Source organism: Schistocerca nitens, chromosome 2 (assembly GCF_023898315.1).
Source record: "Schistocerca nitens isolate TAMUIC-IGC-003100 chromosome 2, iqSchNite1.1, whole genome shotgun sequence".
In the NCBI taxonomy this organism is placed as follows: Eukaryota; Metazoa; Arthropoda; class Insecta; order Orthoptera; family Acrididae; genus Schistocerca; species Schistocerca nitens.
Window position 1 is genome coordinate 722630859 of NC_064615.1, and position 18628 is coordinate 722649486.

General features: G+C 37.6%; 1 protein-coding gene across 1 annotated transcript in view; it reads left to right on the forward strand.

Annotated features, from left to right (window-relative positions):
• Nucleotides 1-5138: 5138 nt before the first annotated feature.
• Nucleotides 5139-18628, forward strand: part of LOC126234582 (uncharacterized) — a 61746-nt gene continuing 48256 nt past the window's right edge. The window contains exons 1-2 of the mRNA XM_049943293.1: nucleotides 5139-5184; nucleotides 17618-17789. The gene's annotated coding sequence lies outside the window, so the exon portion shown is untranslated. The remainder of the gene's footprint in view (nucleotides 5185-17617; nucleotides 17790-18628) is intronic.

The window sequence follows — 18628 nt, forward strand, 5'->3', positions numbered from 1 at the left end:
CCCACAAACCTGTGGACAAAGGCTGTCAACAAGGCACTGTGGAAGCTGGTGTTGGCTCCATAATGGTGTGGTATGTGTTTATATGGAAAGGACTGAGTCCTCTGGTCCAACTGAACTGATCATTGCCTGGAAATGGTTATGTTCAGGTACTTGGAGACTATTAGCAGCCATTCATGGATGTCATGTTCCCAAACAATGATGAAATTATGGATGACAATGTGCCATGCCACCAGGTACAATTGTTCGTGAATGGTTTGAAGAACATACTGGTCAGTATGAGAAAATTGTTTGGACACCCAGATCGCTCAACATGAACCCCATTGAACATTTATGGGACATAAGTGAGAGGTGAACTCGTGCACTAAAATGACTCATGCAACACTTTCGCAATTATGAATTATGAATTTAATTTCAGTTTTTATGTTTCTGGCTGAATAAATTTGGTTTATAAAAAATAGATTTATTTGCTTAAATATTAATACCATCCATATGAAATTGTTTGAGCAACAGAACGAAGAGAACCTAGTAAAGAATAATTTGAATTGGAAGACCAGCCAGCAATTATAACAGTATAAACACCTAATCTCAGCTATGGAGGCAGCATGGCTCAATATTTCTGCAGGAGACTTCCAACGATTTGTTGAGTCCATACCACATTGAGCTGCTGTGGTACACAATGCGAAAGGAAGTCCGACACAATATTTGAAGGTATTCCATGACTTTCATCACTTCATTGTAGACCTGTTGATTTGCAATATGGCCACATGCTTCCTGCGAGACTTTATGTCACAGTTACAAGATTACTCAAATGTGAACTCTTCGTGCAGCCATTGCAATACATCGCAAAAACAGAAATTAAGAAACTACAAAGTATACTGCTGTACTCTAGGATAAGAAAGCAGATGCTTCTTATTTTGAAAGTCAGTAACAGATTGCTGGTAGACTTCAGGCTGGGAAATGAAGATTTCCAGATACTGTGCTGGTACTCAGAAACAAAGCAGAATATACCTCATTGATCCTCTATTATTTACTAGAATATATGGCACTTGAAAACATCTAAAATGTAAAAAAAAAACATTACCTGTAACTTGTGACAAATGATATATTATGTATTTGTCGTTCATTATTGGGTTCATCCTGTAACTCTATAAATAATCTGTGAAAACTGCTGTCACTCAAGAAACCACTCTCCTGATCATTTACATCATTTGATTTCACCCCCGACACTTTTTTCCTCAATAGAAGTTGCAACATAGGCTACTGAAGAAATCTCTACATTACATCTACATTAGGGTTTCTCCCTATTCCATTCAAGTGTAGGGCTTGGGAGAAATGACTCTTTTGATACCTCTGTGCCTGCAGTAGTTATTCTAAACTTAGCCTCACATTCCATACGTGAACAATACATAGGGATTGTAGTATATTCCTAGAACCATCATTTAATGCTGGTTCCTGAAACTTTGTCAATAGACTTTCTCAGGATAATTTACATCTGTCTTCAAGAGTCTTCCAGTTCAGTTTCTTCAGTATCTCTGTGACATTCTTCCATGGATCATACTAACCTGTGACCACTCATGCTACCCTTCTCTGCAAATATTCAATATCCCCTGTTAGTCCCATTTAGTATGGATCTGGCATACACGAGCAATATTCTAGAAGAGTTCACGTGAGTGATTCATAACCAATCTCCTTTGTAGACTGACTGCACTTCCCCAGTATTCTACCAGTAAACCAAAGTCTATCACCTGTTTTACCTACAACTGGGCCTATGTCGTCATCTCATTACATATCCCTATGCAGTGTTACACCCAGGTATTTGTATGAGTTGGCTGTTCCTACAGCAGCTCCCTGACATATAGTCATACGATACTAAGTTTTTTCATTTTGTGAAGTGCACAAATTTACATTCCTAAACATTTAAAGCAAATTGCCAGTGTTTTCTCTAGTTTGATATCTTATTAAGATTTGACTGAATATTTAAGCAGCTTTTCTCAGACAGTATTTCATTACAGACAACTGCATCATCTGCAAATAGTCTGAGGCTATTATTAATACCGTCTGCGAGGTCACTAATATACAGCATGAACAGCAAGGATCCTAACACACTTCCCAGGGGCACACATGAAGTTACTTCTACATCTGATGATGACTCTCCATCTAAGATAACATGCCACACCCTCCCTACCAAGAAGCCCTCAATCCAGTCACAAATTTTGCTTGACACCCCTTATGATCATGTGTTTGACAATAAGCATAGGTGTGGTACTGAGTCAAATGCTTTTAGGAATCAGGAAATACTGCATCTTCCTCACTGCCTTGATCACAAGCTTTCAGTATGCCATACAAGAAAAGAGCGAGTTGGGTTTCACACGATTGATGTTTTTGGAACCTATGCTAGATGGCATTGAGATCATTCTGTTCAAGATAACTGATTATGTTTGAGCTCCGAATATGATCTAAGGCAGGGCCGCACAAGGTGCATGCACCGGTGCATCGCACAGTGCAGAGTGCAGAAGACGGCTGCGCTATGTTGACGACGGTGCAGACCACAGAACAGAACAGACCCCCCACTCCTCGGCTTTGGGCAACAGCGCTGCCTCTCACTTCCTTAGCTTGTGTCGCTCGCGCCGCCTGTCTCGACCTGTTTCAAAGCTTTTACCCTGTTGTCTTCGTCATTGCCAAATGCTAATGTACACTAGGTGGAGAGCTTAGTTTGGTGTACCGGTACAAAAGAGATTTATATAATAACTGTAATGGTAACAATTTTAAATTTGGTTTCAACACAAATGTATCTTCCTATGTGCTCTTTATTTTATTTGCAGTTATGCTACTAAGATCTGGAACAAGAGATTGGCTGACAGCAATTCTGAGAGAATTTTTTAAATTACTATTAGAAATACTCGCACACAATCTAGTTTTTGTGCAAGACAAAACAGAAAAATACCTTTCACATACACAAGTGGAATCAAACATAGAAATAATCTTCGCTGCTTCTCTGTGTAACTTGGGAAATTCTTCCTTCGGCAAATTCTGGTGGAATTGGAGCAAACCTTTTGTATTGTAAAACACATCTTTTCGGTGAACATCGCTTTGCAAATCAATTAGTTCGAAATGTAAATCTGAAGGCACACTTTTCAATATCCATCGAAAAAGGTTTCACAAAAACATCGAGAATTGGCTGCAGGTAGGTAATTTCCTGAAACAATAACAAAGCCAATGTTAATAAATGAAAGTAATGTAAGCCGTTGTTTCGAAGTACTAAAATGCGATAGATTTTAATAAACATGTGATGTGTACTATTGGTTTTAATGTAATGTTACACTTGCATATGTAACGCAATCTCCTATATGTAGCTGTATGTCATATACCGGCACATTACCTGGAATCGTTCGGTAAACGCATTTTCAAGGGATTGTAGCACCTCGACGTATTTTTCGAAGTGTGCTCCTTCCTGCACAGATGCTGTCAAACAAAAACATAGTACCGTTTTGATTAGAGCGGTTATAAAAATCAGGCTGTTTTAATAAAAGTACAATTTATATCTCGCTTACCTAGTTCAGGAAAGTGTTGCGTATTTTTCTCTGAAAGGTTGTTTTTGAGGAGCTTCAGTTTATACTGGAAAGCGTTTATTTTGCTGATCATATTGTTGATGAGATTGTTTTCTTTTTTGAGTTTCAGACTTAAATCATTTAGGAGAGCCATAATGTCTGCTAAAAATTCTTAATCAGCTACCCATTCAGGGTCATAGAAAAAGTGGCTCCGGACGTCCTTTGCTCTCCAAAAACTGAGCCACAGTGTGGCGTAGTCGAAAAATTCGGGAAATCACTTTCCCTTTGCTCAGCCAGCGCACCTCAGCGTGGTAGGGAATATATGGATACTCCTCTTCAAAGGAAATCAAAAATTCTTTGAATTGACGATGAGTGAGTCCATGAGAACGAATGTAGTTCACGATACGCACCACTACCTTCATCACATCTTGAAGACCGAAAACTTTCGCACAAAGAGCCTCTTGGTGTGCAAAACAATGAACGGAAGGTAAATTCGGCATGTTAAGTTTTTCCGCAGTAGGCCAATAAACCCTTTTGCTTTACCGCACATTGCTGGTGCCCCGTCTGTGGTTACGGAAAACAACTTTTCCCAAGGGAGTCCTATTCCTTCAGCTGCCATTTCAACAGCTGCTAAAATATCCACCCCTGTAACAGTGTCCTTCAACGAAATCATACCCAGGAGTTCTATCGTTACATATAGGTCGTCGTCCACGCCACGTAAAAATATTGCGAACTGAGCCATGTCATTAATATCCGTGGACTAATCAAGTGCGATGGAGTACGCTACGAAGTTTTCAATTTTGGCTGCCAATTGTTCATGCAAATTCTCAGCAATGTCGTTGATTCTCCGATGTATTGTCATTCTGGAAAGTGGTATTCTGCTGTACGCAGGAGCGAATGTGGGATTCATTGTCTCTACTACGTCAAACATAATGTTTTTTATTAATGGCCCGTCCATAAATGGCCTCCCAGCTCTTGCTAAACGTAGAGCAACTTTGTAACTAGCTCTGAGAGTCCTTTCGCAACACCCCTCATCTTCTTCACCCTAAAGCAGAGAAAAAAAAGATATGTTAGAAATAATTTATGTGAAAACGAAAACTAAGGAATCTAAACAAATGTTATTTCGTTTTGCATGACCTTTAACCAAAATATACATGTTAAAGTACTTGCAACAAACCTCGTTTGTAGATACAGAATTCTCTTCTGCAAGAGTTTGCAAGTTCCGTAATTCTTCCTCTCTGGCATCCCCTGTTATATCACTATACTTTTCTAAATGCAGTTTGCTGTAGTGCCTTTCAATAGACGATTTTCTGACACACGTAATTAGTGTACCGCAGATTAGACATTTTGTTTTATCGTCACAACGCACAAAAAAGTAGGAGAGTTCCCATTCCGGTTTAAATTGACTTTCAGCAGTTTTCCCTTTTTTTTGGAGCAGATGGTTCCATTATTCCAGTAATTGTCTTGCGCTTACGTATTCCAATGTTGACTAAGCAGTCTGGCAGCGCACAGCGTCGGCCTCACCTAGCAAGCCGAGTTGAAGCGAAGTATGCCGAGTTGAACCGATGCACTGTGCAGGCACTCGCTGCACCTCGCTTTGCACGCGTGCGGTTTTCGGTGTTTGTGCGGCCCTGATGTAAGGTTCTACAACAAATCAGCACCACGATAGTTTTGTGGATCACTTCTACCACCCTTCTTGTAGACAGGTGTGACCTGTGCTTTTTTCAGAATTGGGCACAGCTTTTTGTTTGAGGTATCTTTGATAGATTATAGTTAGAAGAGGGATTAACTTAGCTGCAAATTCAGTACAGAATCTGACAGGAATTCCATCTGGCCCTGAAGATTTGATCATTTTAACGATTTCAGCTGTTTCTCAACACTACTGATTCAAATGGCTCTGAGCACTATGGGACTCAACTGCTGTGGTCATCAGTCGCCTAGAACTTAGAACTACTTAAACCTAACTAACCTAAGGACATCACACACATCCATGCCCGAGGCAGGATTCGAACCTGCAACCGTAGCAGTCGCACGGTCCCGGACTGCGCGCCTAGAACCGCGAGAGCACCGCGGCCGGCCTCAACACTACTGACACTAAAGCTTAATTCATTTATATTTTCAGTAGCACAAGGATTAAACTGAGGCAATCCTTCTGGGTTTTCCTTTGTAAAGGAACATTTGAAAATGGAGTTAAGCATTTCAGTTTTGGTTTGCTACCCTCAATTTCAGTTCCTGTTTCGTTCGCTAGGGACAGATCACTAACTTTGGTGCCATTAACAGCCATTACAAACAACCAGAATATTTTTGTGTTTTGTCAAATATTGTTTGAGAATACTCTGCTACGATAGTCACTGAAAGCATCATGCATTGCTCTCTTGACAGCCTAACGTGTTTCATTCAGCATCTCTCTGTCTATAACCCTAAGCTTTGTTTTACATCTTCTGCTTCTTTAGAAGTTTCTTTGCAGTGACTATATACCATGGAGGTCCCCTCTCATTATGAACTTTTATGCTTGTTGCAGCTATCAATGCAATTACAAGTTAGTAACTTGAATTAGAACATCATGACATATTACTCGCTTGCGACTGGAATTTCTTTCCTATTGATAGATGGCAGGTCAGCAGTAGATTGAAACGATGCACGGAATTTGAGATGTGCAATTGTTTATTACGAGCTCAGATATCTTTTTCCCTGTGGGGATAGATTGTTGTGTATGGACCAGCCTAACATGAGTGAACGCAGCCAAGATAGGTTAACTTCTGATGATGTAAGATGATGATACCACTGCAAAAGACAAGTTTCAGGAATAGCAGCCTGTCAGACTGTGCAGCTGCTTTGTTGAGATCTATGTGTACAGTGATTTGGCCTCAGTTAGCATCACGCCTGTGACAAATAAATTTCTAGTTGCCTTTGTTTTGATAGTACCCAAGCTATAAGTAGTTGGTGTTTTCAAAAACAGGTATAATTTCAGGTATGTATTCCCCCATGTGTAACAGAAAACATTCATTACAATGTCTGTCTGTAAATGCTTGATTTTTGAGGCATGTCTTTCAAAACAGTGATATTCACTGAAATGTTTTTCTTCCTGGATCTAGGTGCCTTTACAAAATGTCCTCTTCCTGTTTGAATACAGGCCTCACATCAATGTCTTCAAAGCCCTATGAACATCACCCCAAATTTCAAAAGTATTGTGTATTTCCTCGCCAACGGCCTTGCCGCAGTGGTAACACCGGTTCCCGTCAGATCGTGGGAGTTAAGTGTTGTCGGGCTGGGCTAGCAGTTGGATGGGTGACCATCTTGTGTGCTGAGCGCTTTTGGCAAGCGGGGTGCACTCAGCCCTTGTGAGGCAAACTGAGGTGCTACTTGATTGAGAAGTAGCGACTCCGGTCTCGGAAACTGACATACGGCCAGTAGAGCGGTGTGCTGACCACGTGCCCCTCCATATCCGCATCCAATGACGCCTGTGGGCTGAGGATGACATGGCGGCTGGTCAGCCTTCATGGCCTGTTTGGGAGGAGTTCAGTTGTGTATTTCCTCACATCCTGCCACAATTCAATTCCCAAGGGGTCCATATCAGGCACCAGAGATAAATGCACCAATGATTTTAAATAGCCTCATAATTACAAATATATAGGGTTCAACTAGGTGAGCATGGAGGTCAACCAATTGGGTCACTTCTACCTTCCCATCAGTCAGGAAACATTTGATCCAAGTACCCATCAACCGCATGTCTGAAGTGAGCTGAAGTACCGTTGTGCAAGAAGTGAGCTTATTGACGAATTGTCTGTAGAGTGTCTTATAAAACATGAGGTAGGGTATTTTCCAGGAAGCTTGTGTACACCTGTACCATAAATTTGTTTACAAGTTGGCTACTTGAGGTCCCACTAACCAATCACCACTAACCTCAGGTCAGACCATGTGAAATCAACCAGTGGTCTGGTTCTTGATATGTCAGATTTTGATAAATTCTTGTACATTTATACTAATAGTTCATGTTTGTTTGAAAAATCCAAAATCAATTTATTTTGCAACTTTCATTTTTGAGGTATTAATTTTTAAAATCTTCAAAAGTCATGCATTTTTTGTTGGTTTCTGAAACCTTAAAATCATCATATCTCAAAAACTACTTGACTTGCAGACTTCAAATTTCTACTCATTTATTCAGATTCTTGTAAGCTTTAAAAGTATGTGCTACTTGAAGATGTTAATAACAATGCTGAACTTTCCCAAACCAATGTTCCTTTAATTTTTAAAATCTCGGGAAAGGGTGGGGCTAGTATATACACTTTTTATATTTCATGTTTTATCTTAAAATTATGAGAGGCAGGTTTTTGGTATTTAATATCTTTGGATTAACTACCTTCCACACTAAGAGAAGAATTAAAGCTGTTCTCTGTATCGTCAATGTTTTGAGCATTCAGTCCATTCAGGTGTAAATGTGATCACTGGCTGAAACTGCAAGGAGTAGAAGTGGACGGTAGGTTTATGATATAAATAATGCAAAATTTTCCAAAAAAGTTTTATTCCTTATTAAATGTCACAAGACATCAAAATTAACCTAAAGAAAACTTGTTTTTGTTTTTTAATAAGTATTGCACATTTCAACATTAGCATTAAACTGCAGCATCCTTCCTTGCCTTCATGTCTCAATTGTTTTTGCAGAAGGCAGGTGACTAATAATATCAGACCTTTCCACTACTGACAGTAGGGAATGCAAATATAGAGCCTGTTCTCTTTGTAGTCCTAAATTGGCCATCGTAATGTTCGGAAGTCTTTTTTGTGGAGAAACAAACCAAAACAAAATCATCAGACCTCACTGTCAATTTTTGCAAGGATTGGGTGTCTTCCATTTCACAGCATTCCTTATCCTCAGATTTCAGTGCACTGGATGAAAGGGTTTCGGATTTACTATCTCTGTCCTCACCGATCTTATTTTTTTGCAGAAATCTTCAATACCTTCTTGATCTGAAACAAGGTCTTCTTTATAGCTGGTCCCATTTGATCAACCACTCCTGCTTCTAATTTGTCTTTGACTAGAATACTAGTGTAAATTGCAGGAAATGTCATAACCTATGCTGAGAGGCATGCTTTCATAACAGATATTGTACTCCACCTCAGTATGAGTGCACTGTGCTAAATAATGTACTTTAAAGAACATTACACAAGATTAAAACATGAGTGAGTGCTTAAATAATGATCAAGAAATGAGTATCTACATCTATATTCTGAAACCATCATGACATGTATGGCAGAGGGTACGTCCCACTGTACTAGTTATTAGAGTTTCTTCCTGTCCCATTCACGTATGGAGCACAGGAAGAATGATTGTTTGAATGCCTTTGCTGCATTCTGTGATTATTCTAATCTTATCCTCACAATCCCTTTGTCACTGATGCATAGTGTACTGCAGTATATTCCTGGAATCATCATTTAAAGCCGATTCTTGAAACTTTATAGACTTTCTCAGGATAGTTGATGTCTGTCTTCAAGAGTCTTTCAGTTCAGTTCCTTAGGTATCTCCGTGACACTCTCCCATGGATTAAACAAACCTGTGACCATTCATGCTGCCCTTCTCTGTATACGTTTCATATCTCCTGTTAGTCCCACTTGGTATGGATCCCACACACTTGAGCAATATTCTAAAACAGGCCACATGAGGGATTTATAAGCAATCTTCTTTGTAGACTGATTGCATTTCCCCAGTATTCTACCAATAAACTGAAGACTACCATACCACCTGCTTTACCCACAACTGAGCCTATGTGATCATTCCATTTCCTACCCCTAAGAAGTGTTACACCCAGCTATTTGTATGAAATGGAAAATTTCAACAGTGACTCATTGATATTATAGTCATAGGACACTACATTTTTGTTTTTGTTTTGGGAAGTTCACAGTTTTACATTTCTGAACATTTAAAGCAAGTTTCCAATATATGCACCACTTCAAAGCTTATCAATATCTGACTGAATATTTAAGCAGTTACTTAACACCCTTCCCTGTGGCACACCTGAAGTTACTTGTACATCTGACAATGACTCTCCAGCCAAGGTAACATGCCATGTCCTCCCCACCAAAAAGTCCTCAATCCAATCACAAATTTCATTTGATACCACATATGATCCTACTCTGACATGGTACTGAGTCAAATGCTTTTTGGAAATAAAAAAATACTGCAACTTCCAGACTGTCTTGATCCAAAGCTTTCAGTATGTCATGTGAGAAAAGTGCAAGTTAGGTTTCATATGACCAATGTTTTCAGAATGTTCACTGGCTGGCATTGAGGAGGTCATTCTGTTCAAGATACATGATTATGTTTGAGCTCAGAATATGTTCTAAGATTCTACAACAAGTCAATGTCAAGGATACTGGACGCTAGTTCTGTGGACCACTTCTACTAAACTTCTTGTAGATGAGAGCGACCTGTGCTTTTTCCAAGAAGTGGGCACAGTTTTTTGTTAGAGGTATCCATGACTGATTATAGTTAGAAAGTGGACTAACTCAGCTACAAATTCAGCATTGAATCTAACAGGGATTTGAGTGGGCCCTGGAGATATGATCAGTTTTAACAATTACAGCTGTTTCTCAACACTACTGACAGTAATACTTTTTATTTCATCTTTTCAGCAGTATGAGGATAAAACTGGGGCAATTCTGCTGGGTTGTTCTGTGTAAAGGAACATTTGAAAATGTAGTTAAGCATTTCAGCTTTTGCATTGCTACACATATAAGTGCACTGAGATTTTCTCTAAAGTTTTCATTTACATCAGGAGATGAGTTTAGTGAGCAATAAAAGAATCCTATTGCCATTTTTTGGCCAACCCTGTTACTGAGTCTTGCCCAAACAAGCTACATGCAGCTTCAATTTCTGTTTCAGTGGATTTGAGTTTTATGTCTACTGCACAGATACACCACCTTCATTTCCCATTTGCCTATTCTTTTGATATACACTTAAATTTTCCCCAAAAATCTCACCGGTATCAATTTCAGGTTTAACCAGCTTTCTGAACCTAGTATTATGTGAGCTTCACTGCTTTGCACAAGCACTTCAAACTCTGGCACTTTGTTGTGAATCCTTCAGCAGTTTACCATAAGGACTTTAATACTCTCACCTGTATGCATTTCTTTCAATCTTACACTGATACTCTCAGCTTTTCTACAGCTATCATTATTTGAGTTGGATGGAGAGGTGCCAAGCTAAAAAAACCCTTGTGTGCATCCCACACACAGTGAGCTACCTGAGTAGCAGCGTTCAATGTGTAGTGTACACCTGGCCTATTCAGGGGGATCCTACAGTACTTAGTCCTATGGCACAAGTCCAGGCAGTTTCAACCTAGTTCGTCACAGAACCTTTGAAGCTTCTGGTTTAGCCCTTCCACTTGACTCAGAACCAAAGGGCCATGATCAGTTCTGGAGATAATGCTGCAAATTGTGAACTTTGTTGAAACTCCATGCTCAAGGCTGATGTTCACAGTCTTCTCAGCCAGTCACTTGAATGACCCAAGTATGACCTCGAAGATCAGACATCAGGCATCATTTGTATCAACATGCACCACAATCTGCAGTTTGCACCATGTTACCTGAATGGCTGCTGGAATAGCCTCTTCTACATGTTGAATGAGGCCTCCAGGTGTACACACAGAGTGCCCCTGGTGTCCTTTCCTTTCTCTTGCTGCCATTTCCCTAAGGGGTATCATCATTTATTGTCAATTTGAACTGCCGATGATTGTTAGGTCTGTATCCTTTTGTGTTTGCCTCCTCTTGATATTGGAAAAAACAGGTTTCCCCATAACATGTGAAGTAAGTCCCACTGGCACAGTTTCAGTGAAAGACAGCACCTCAAACTTGTTGGTTAGGGGGATCGGTACAACACCCTGAGTCCTCCCTGGCTCCTGTCCACCCTGTACAGGATGCTTAGATCTATCATTGACTTGCCACTGGCAGAGGATGTCAGAGGATGTGTGATGACAGATCCTGTACTTTCTGCAGAGGAGACAGGATTCACAGGAGAGGATAGTACTTGAAGTACCTCTGTTACAGGTATCACAGGTGCATGACTCTCTTTGAGCTCTTCCATCTTACCGATATGCAGTAGCTGTCAATCATTGATAGTAGTCAGGGTGATTTCATGGTGCTTATGAATGTCAACCAACTCATCTTCTGTTCAAGAATAGCATTCACAGTGGGGCTGCATTTTGGCTCAAGCAGTGTATTACAAGGCAGTGAACAAATAACTTTAAATAAAGCCCATTGATTATCTTTTAATCTGTTGCACTAAAAAGTTGCTAATTCCCTATAAGAACTGAAGAAAATACACAAAACAAGATTTCTATTAGGGCAACACAAAAACCTGTGATAAAAATTACTAGTTTCCTAAATTTTTTTATATGTTAGTTAGAGTATCTGCTACAGTAACTAAATCACAAATGCTGATTTACTACAAATTACTCATACATTATGCAAAGGACAATGGCAGCTTCCAAAAATTCACAAAAACACTCATTTATATACAATGAAATTCAGGGGTGATGTACTCTTTGGAAGAACTGTGAACCACAAATACCGATATGCTATGAAACAAGTTATATAAGCCAAAACATTTGTATGAAACAAGTTATATAAGCCAAAACATTTGTACAAAAATATAGTTCTGTAAACATTGTAACATTTTCATAAATAACGTATTTATCACATAATTGTACAATGAAAGTAGACAGTGATTGTTTTGAACAAGGACAGATCTACTGTTCTCAAAAATTTTAAAAGAGCGCAATTAACTATAAGCTTATAACTGATGATAACAGTATGAGTTTATCAGGGCACTCACAAATGTTTGAAATTTCTCAATACATCACAATATGGGTATTGATTCAATCACAGAATGACTATGCAGCAGTAACAGTAAAATATGCAAATCTAGAACTTTAAATTGGCACATGAATCTTGTACACATTGTCTCACACAAAGGAAAATTCCAAAGTTGGCTTTTATATGTAAATAAATGTGTATTGCATGGATTTTTCATTTAGATTTTTTTTGGTGCACTCTTCTACACTGGAATGCTGAAGAAGAAGACTGCAGCTTTAGTTTATCTTAGTCAAAATCACTAAAATACATTTATGTATGTTGAAACAGTAAATAATTTCTTTACGCCAGTATTATAATTTCTTTTAAAAATAGCAATTTACATCAGCCTGTGCCATTTGTCCTGATAATATGTTAGTATATTCCGTATAATAATAATACTATGTGATATAGTTGAGCAATTGTGTCTAATTGCATCTGGGTTACCAATATCTGACAAGAGAAGCAAGTCAGAAGAACAATAAAAAGGGTGAGAGTCACCTGAAATGTTTGAATTACAAAGTTCAATCAAAGTGTCTCCCTGTAAGCATTTATTCTCTCTGCTAATACCTAGAGTGCTTGGTATATATATTAGCTGTATTTAATCAAAACCTGCATAACCCCTAAGGACTACCTAAATTACTTTAGTCATTTTATCATATCTGATGAGAAGTCCATTGATTCATTTGAGGCAATTTCGAATTTGTCTAGAATTGATGGGTGTATTTACAATGACCTACAGACAAATCCACAATGTTTCACATCACAGTTAACACTGTCAAAAATTGGAGTACTAAATGTGCCTATTTGAATGGTTTTATTTACTTATTTATTTATTTATCCATCTTTAAGCATTTACATGCAAACAATGTCGTCATGAGTAATGTACAATTTACATATTAAGAAATATAACTATTGTGAGGTATCACACAAAGCTAAAGTATACATTTTAAAAGAACATACATAATAAAGGAATACATTTGATACATAAAGATATCCCACATAACTAAAGTGTGCATTTTAAAGAATGTGCATAATAAAAAATACATTTCATACATAAGGATAAGGATTTCTCCACATGTTTAACAATTAAATGTGGAACTCCAGAGAAAAAAAAAAGCTTAGGAAGAGGTTCAAACAGAGTTGCAAGTTGTTTCGTAAGTCAGGTCTATTTCTGAAGAGTTTTCAAATTCTTTAACACTGTAAAAAGCTTTGTCTTTCAGCCATTTTTTAGTCTTACTTTTAAATATATTAAGAGAGACTGTGCCTGCACAGGTAATGTATTGAAAAGCCTTATTCCCATGTATTCATAACTGTCCTGTGTTTTCTTGAGTCGAGTTGTTGGTATGTCTATCTTAAATGTTTGACGAGTGTTACGATTATGAACGGACTGCCTAAGGTTGTAACTGTTAAAGTTTTCTTTTATGTACAAAAGGCAGCTGTATATAAAAAGAGAAGGGACTGTCATTATCTGTAATTCTTTGAAGTATGACCTACATGATACATTATTTTTGGTAATCCCAAAGATGCTCCTCTGATGGCTTTCTTCTGCCAAATAAAAATTTTCCGTGACCATGGAGAATTACCCCATAGAAGAATACCATAGCTAATATGGCAATGAAAGAATGCATAATAGGAATTAATCAGTAGGCTTTCAGAAACACAGCTGCGTAATTTTTTCAGTAGATAGATAACTCGCGAAAGCTTTCGAGATATGTTGTCTATGTGACTCTGCCAGGTTAATTTCGTATCTAAGTATATGCCAAGAAGTTTGGTAGAAGTGTACTCAACATCAGCATTGGATAATCTGAAGGATATATTTACAGTCTTTTCATAGTTAATAGCTAACTCATTTGCTTCGAACCACATATTGGATAATCTGAGAAAATCTTTACTTTGTTCCTTCAGTTTATTTATGTCCTTCCCTGAATTGATGAAAGTTGTATCATCTGCGTAAAGTACAGATTTGCATGGCATATTGCTGGGCAGGTCATTTATAAATATTATAAACAGTAATGGCCCAAGCACTGATCCTTGGGGTACACCTCTAGTGACATTCAGTAGCTGTGACTTTTGACCGTTGTAGCTTACAGTTTGCTTTCTATTACTGAGATATGATTTAATGAGGGAGAGTTCCAGATCCCTAATGCCATAACACCATAGTTTTTCCAGCAGTATTGTGTGGTTTACAGAATCAAATGCTTTGCTTAAGTCCACTAGTGTGGCTTCAGCAGATAATTTGGATTCAAAAGAAGATTGCACAATAGAAACAACGTTTTCAACAGCATTAATTGTTGATAACTGGGCCCTAAAACCATATTGAGACTTAGTTAGTACATTGTTTTTTGACAAATGCATGTTAATTTTCTTTTGTATACAATATTCGATTATTTTTGAAAAAATAGGTATCAGAGAAATTGGACGATAATTATTAGTGCAGTTTTTATCACCCTTTTTGTGTAATGGAATTACTACTGTCTTCTTTAGACATTCTGAAAAAATACCACTGTCAAATACCCAGTTTATGAGTGTGCAGAGAGGGAATGATATCAAGTCGATTATTTTTTTAATCACAAAATTTGAGAGGCCATAAATATCTTCTGATCTGGAGTCACTTAACTTTGCCACTGGTTTAATTACATCACTTATTTCCACATGTCCCCAATTACAGGTTGGCACAGTATCAGCAAAGTTTTGTAAAAACTGGTTTATATAAGTAGATTGTGAATTTGATTTTGAACTCTTCTTATGAGGAGGTGAGGGATTAGGGTTTGCTGCATTGATAAAAAAGAGGTTAAATTCATCTGTGGTGACATTAACATCAGTTGTAACTTTTACACTATGACTACCTGTACCTAATTCTGCTTTAATGACCCTCCATGCAGCCTTACACTTATTATTGAAGTTTTTAATGAAGATATCATTTGCTCTACATTTTGCTAATCTGATTTGTGATCTGTAGTATCTCTTGAGGCTAACATACATTGCATTGTCAACACTACCATTTTTTACCTTATCATAGCATATCAATACCATTAATCTTAGCTTCTGTAAATATGGTGTGAACCACCTATGTGGAGTAGTTCTACCATGCTTTCTTGCCATAGTTTTGTTTCGTTTGGTAACCATTAGACAGGAGGTATTGAAAATTTCAGATAGAGTACTAACAAACCTGCTACAAGCCTCCTCAACATTGTTGGAAGCATATATTATATTATTCCAGTTTAGTACCTTCAGCTTATCCCTGAAGCTATTTATGCTTTTATCATTTAATAACCTGACATACCGGGTTGGTTCACAATCCCCCATTGTTTCATTAATTGTTAGTTTTACCCATATACCTTTGTGATCTGTCAGATGGTCGACATTAAGGAGTCCCAATTCAAAATCATCTTTATGTGTATTTGTGATAAAATTGTCGAGACAAGAAAGTTGTCTTGTGGGACTATAATTTGCACAGAAGAGATTATGGGATCTTAGCATGTTAAGCAAATTAGTATTTTTGTGTGTTTTTTTCCTTACATCAAAATTTAAATCTCCTAAAATTACTGTCTTGTGTTTGGTATATTTTTCTGTACGGTGAATAAGTTTATCTAAACACTCTACAAATTGATCGGCATCACTATCAGGAGAATGGTATATTGAAATAACTGTGAGTTTTAATGTTGGTAGTAGCATGACAGACGCTTCAAGAATGCCTTTAACACATATGTCCATAACATCAAGCACAGTATATCTTAACCCTAGGTTGTCACTTATATATATTGAGGAACCCCCATAACCTTCATTGGGTCTGCAGTAACTAGTAATTAAATTAAAACATGGTGGTACATACAGTTTTATCTCTTCTTCTCTTAACCAGTGTTCATTAATACATAATACTATTCTATTGTTTCCATTCAATACAACACCAAGTTCATCAGCTTTATATTTCAGAGATCTAATATTTATGTGCACGAATAATACTGATTTTTCACAGCAAGAGGGAAGATGCGTGGTGTCTTGGGCCCAACTGGATGCACACATGGTGGTTTGCCTTTCACTGGTCCTCATGTTTGGTGTGGTGATGGTGTTATGTTTCGGTAGCGGCTGGACTTCCTTGTGGCAAGCCATAAAAAATCATTACTTCTCTGTGGTATTTTTTTGGTTCTGTTTGAGGCTCGGGTGGCAGACTTTTTTATTTCACTTCCTGCATAATTTATTTGGCATGGGGGATTTGATATAGGCCTAGACAGACATACAATCAAAATACCTAATACTTAATACTATGGGGTATGATTTATATGATAGGTCCTACAGGCAAACAGGTGGTTTTACACAGGACTGTAGTACCACATATATATGTATGAGGTGGTTTGGAGGTTAAACACTTTCGATGAGTTTCCTCGTATTGTTTGTGGGAGTGCCAATATTTCTTTTGTGATTGGAATAGCAGTGCTTCCTGATTTTCCCATGTCCCTAAGCAGGAAATCAACTGTAAAACTGGATATGAATGCACCCACCATTTCCCTGCAAAACTTACAACTGTATCTCTCCATTTTTATTTAGTATACACATTTTACATATTTTTCACAAACAATGTTTGTTGTTGAATGAAGGTACAACAACAGAGTGACAGCAGTGTCATCAGGTGATGATGATTTGTATGGTGCTTACATGAAACAGATAATTGTTCATAGAACAAGGATCAGATAGGGAAAAAAGAAGTCAAATATTCTATCTGAAAAGAGTGCATATGATTAGAACATAGTCCTTGCCTAGCAGAGGTGTACAAAGAATAATAATATAAATGATACTATACTTTAAATACATAAATAATTGTATTGACAGGTGCAACATTTTCATCTCGTGATATTCCGTAGAGAAATTGATTTCTTTTGTTATTGTCATCGTTATTTAATTAATACCACCAGTCAATCACATTCACAACACAATTAAATGTTCCAGCAGTGTAACAAGGTTCCATTTTTCACACTTGCATCAATGTACATGAGCAGCATTTAAGAGTAAATTTAATAGGCTCAGTGCACAGTCACTTCCCTACAATGGTGGCAAGAGTTCCTCATAATTTGCATTTTTGTGGCTACATGGTACTGGCATTCACTGTGGGTGAGGGGCAATGTCACAGATCTAACATTCACACTTAGTACACAAACTTTACACCACACTGGTTGAGCACTGGCATCACTTCTGCACCACACTTTAAAACTTGACAATGTTTCCAGTTCGAGCTGAACACCCAGTGTGGTTTTTGGCTCATCAGTACGTGACATCTAGTGTGTTTGTCCATGTGATGACGTGACACTTTAAAACCCAGGATAATGTTCTACAATACACCGAAACAGCAACTTGGATTAGACAGCGCACACACCTACTTCGCAATGGCAGTTTTTGAGAGTAAGTATGACAACACAAGTTTGGCACTCAGCACATAGCTGTAGCATAGTTTATTTATCTATTTAGTGCCTTTATTATCACATTCATGGTATTGGACTTGTCAAAGTGAAGAACAGTATAAAATATTGCATATTTACATCACATACAAAATCTTATCAATGGTATCAACACATCTTTATAACAAAAACATTATTCTGCTTAATTAGATTACATACAGATAGAATAAAAGCCAGCAAAGCAACTTGGTTGATTTTACTAAAACTATTAAATACCAGTATTTTAGTTAGCTAGGCATAGTAATGTACAACACAAAAGCTAGGTGCATAATTAGATACATGCATGGATGAAAGAAGTTTGGCTTTATCCAAAAATGGTTTGATAATTATGAATTTTTCTTTAGAGAGTTGTGAAGCAGACCTACAGATTTGAGCAAAATTCCAGGTATTCATTAATGCTGTAGAAGCTGTTGTTTATTAGTAGACTTTTTAGTTCTTTTTTGAATGTATTAATGTTTGTTATTTTTTGATGCTATCTGGCAATTCATTGTACAGAATTTTTGGTTTGTAAACCGCACTGTCCTCATGTATTGATTTTCTGTGCACTTCCCTATGATAGTCATTTCTGTTCCTTGTTTGATAATTGTGGATCTCACTATTCAAAGCTGAAACTTGATGGTTTTTAATGAGGCAGATGGTTTCAAATATAAATATAAATGGTAAGGTCATGATTTTTAATTCCTTAAAGATACCGCTACATGGTGTTCAGTAAGCAACATCATTTATTAATCTTACAGCTTTCTGTTGGAGCTTAAAAGACTGCTTTGCAAAAGAAGTATTTCC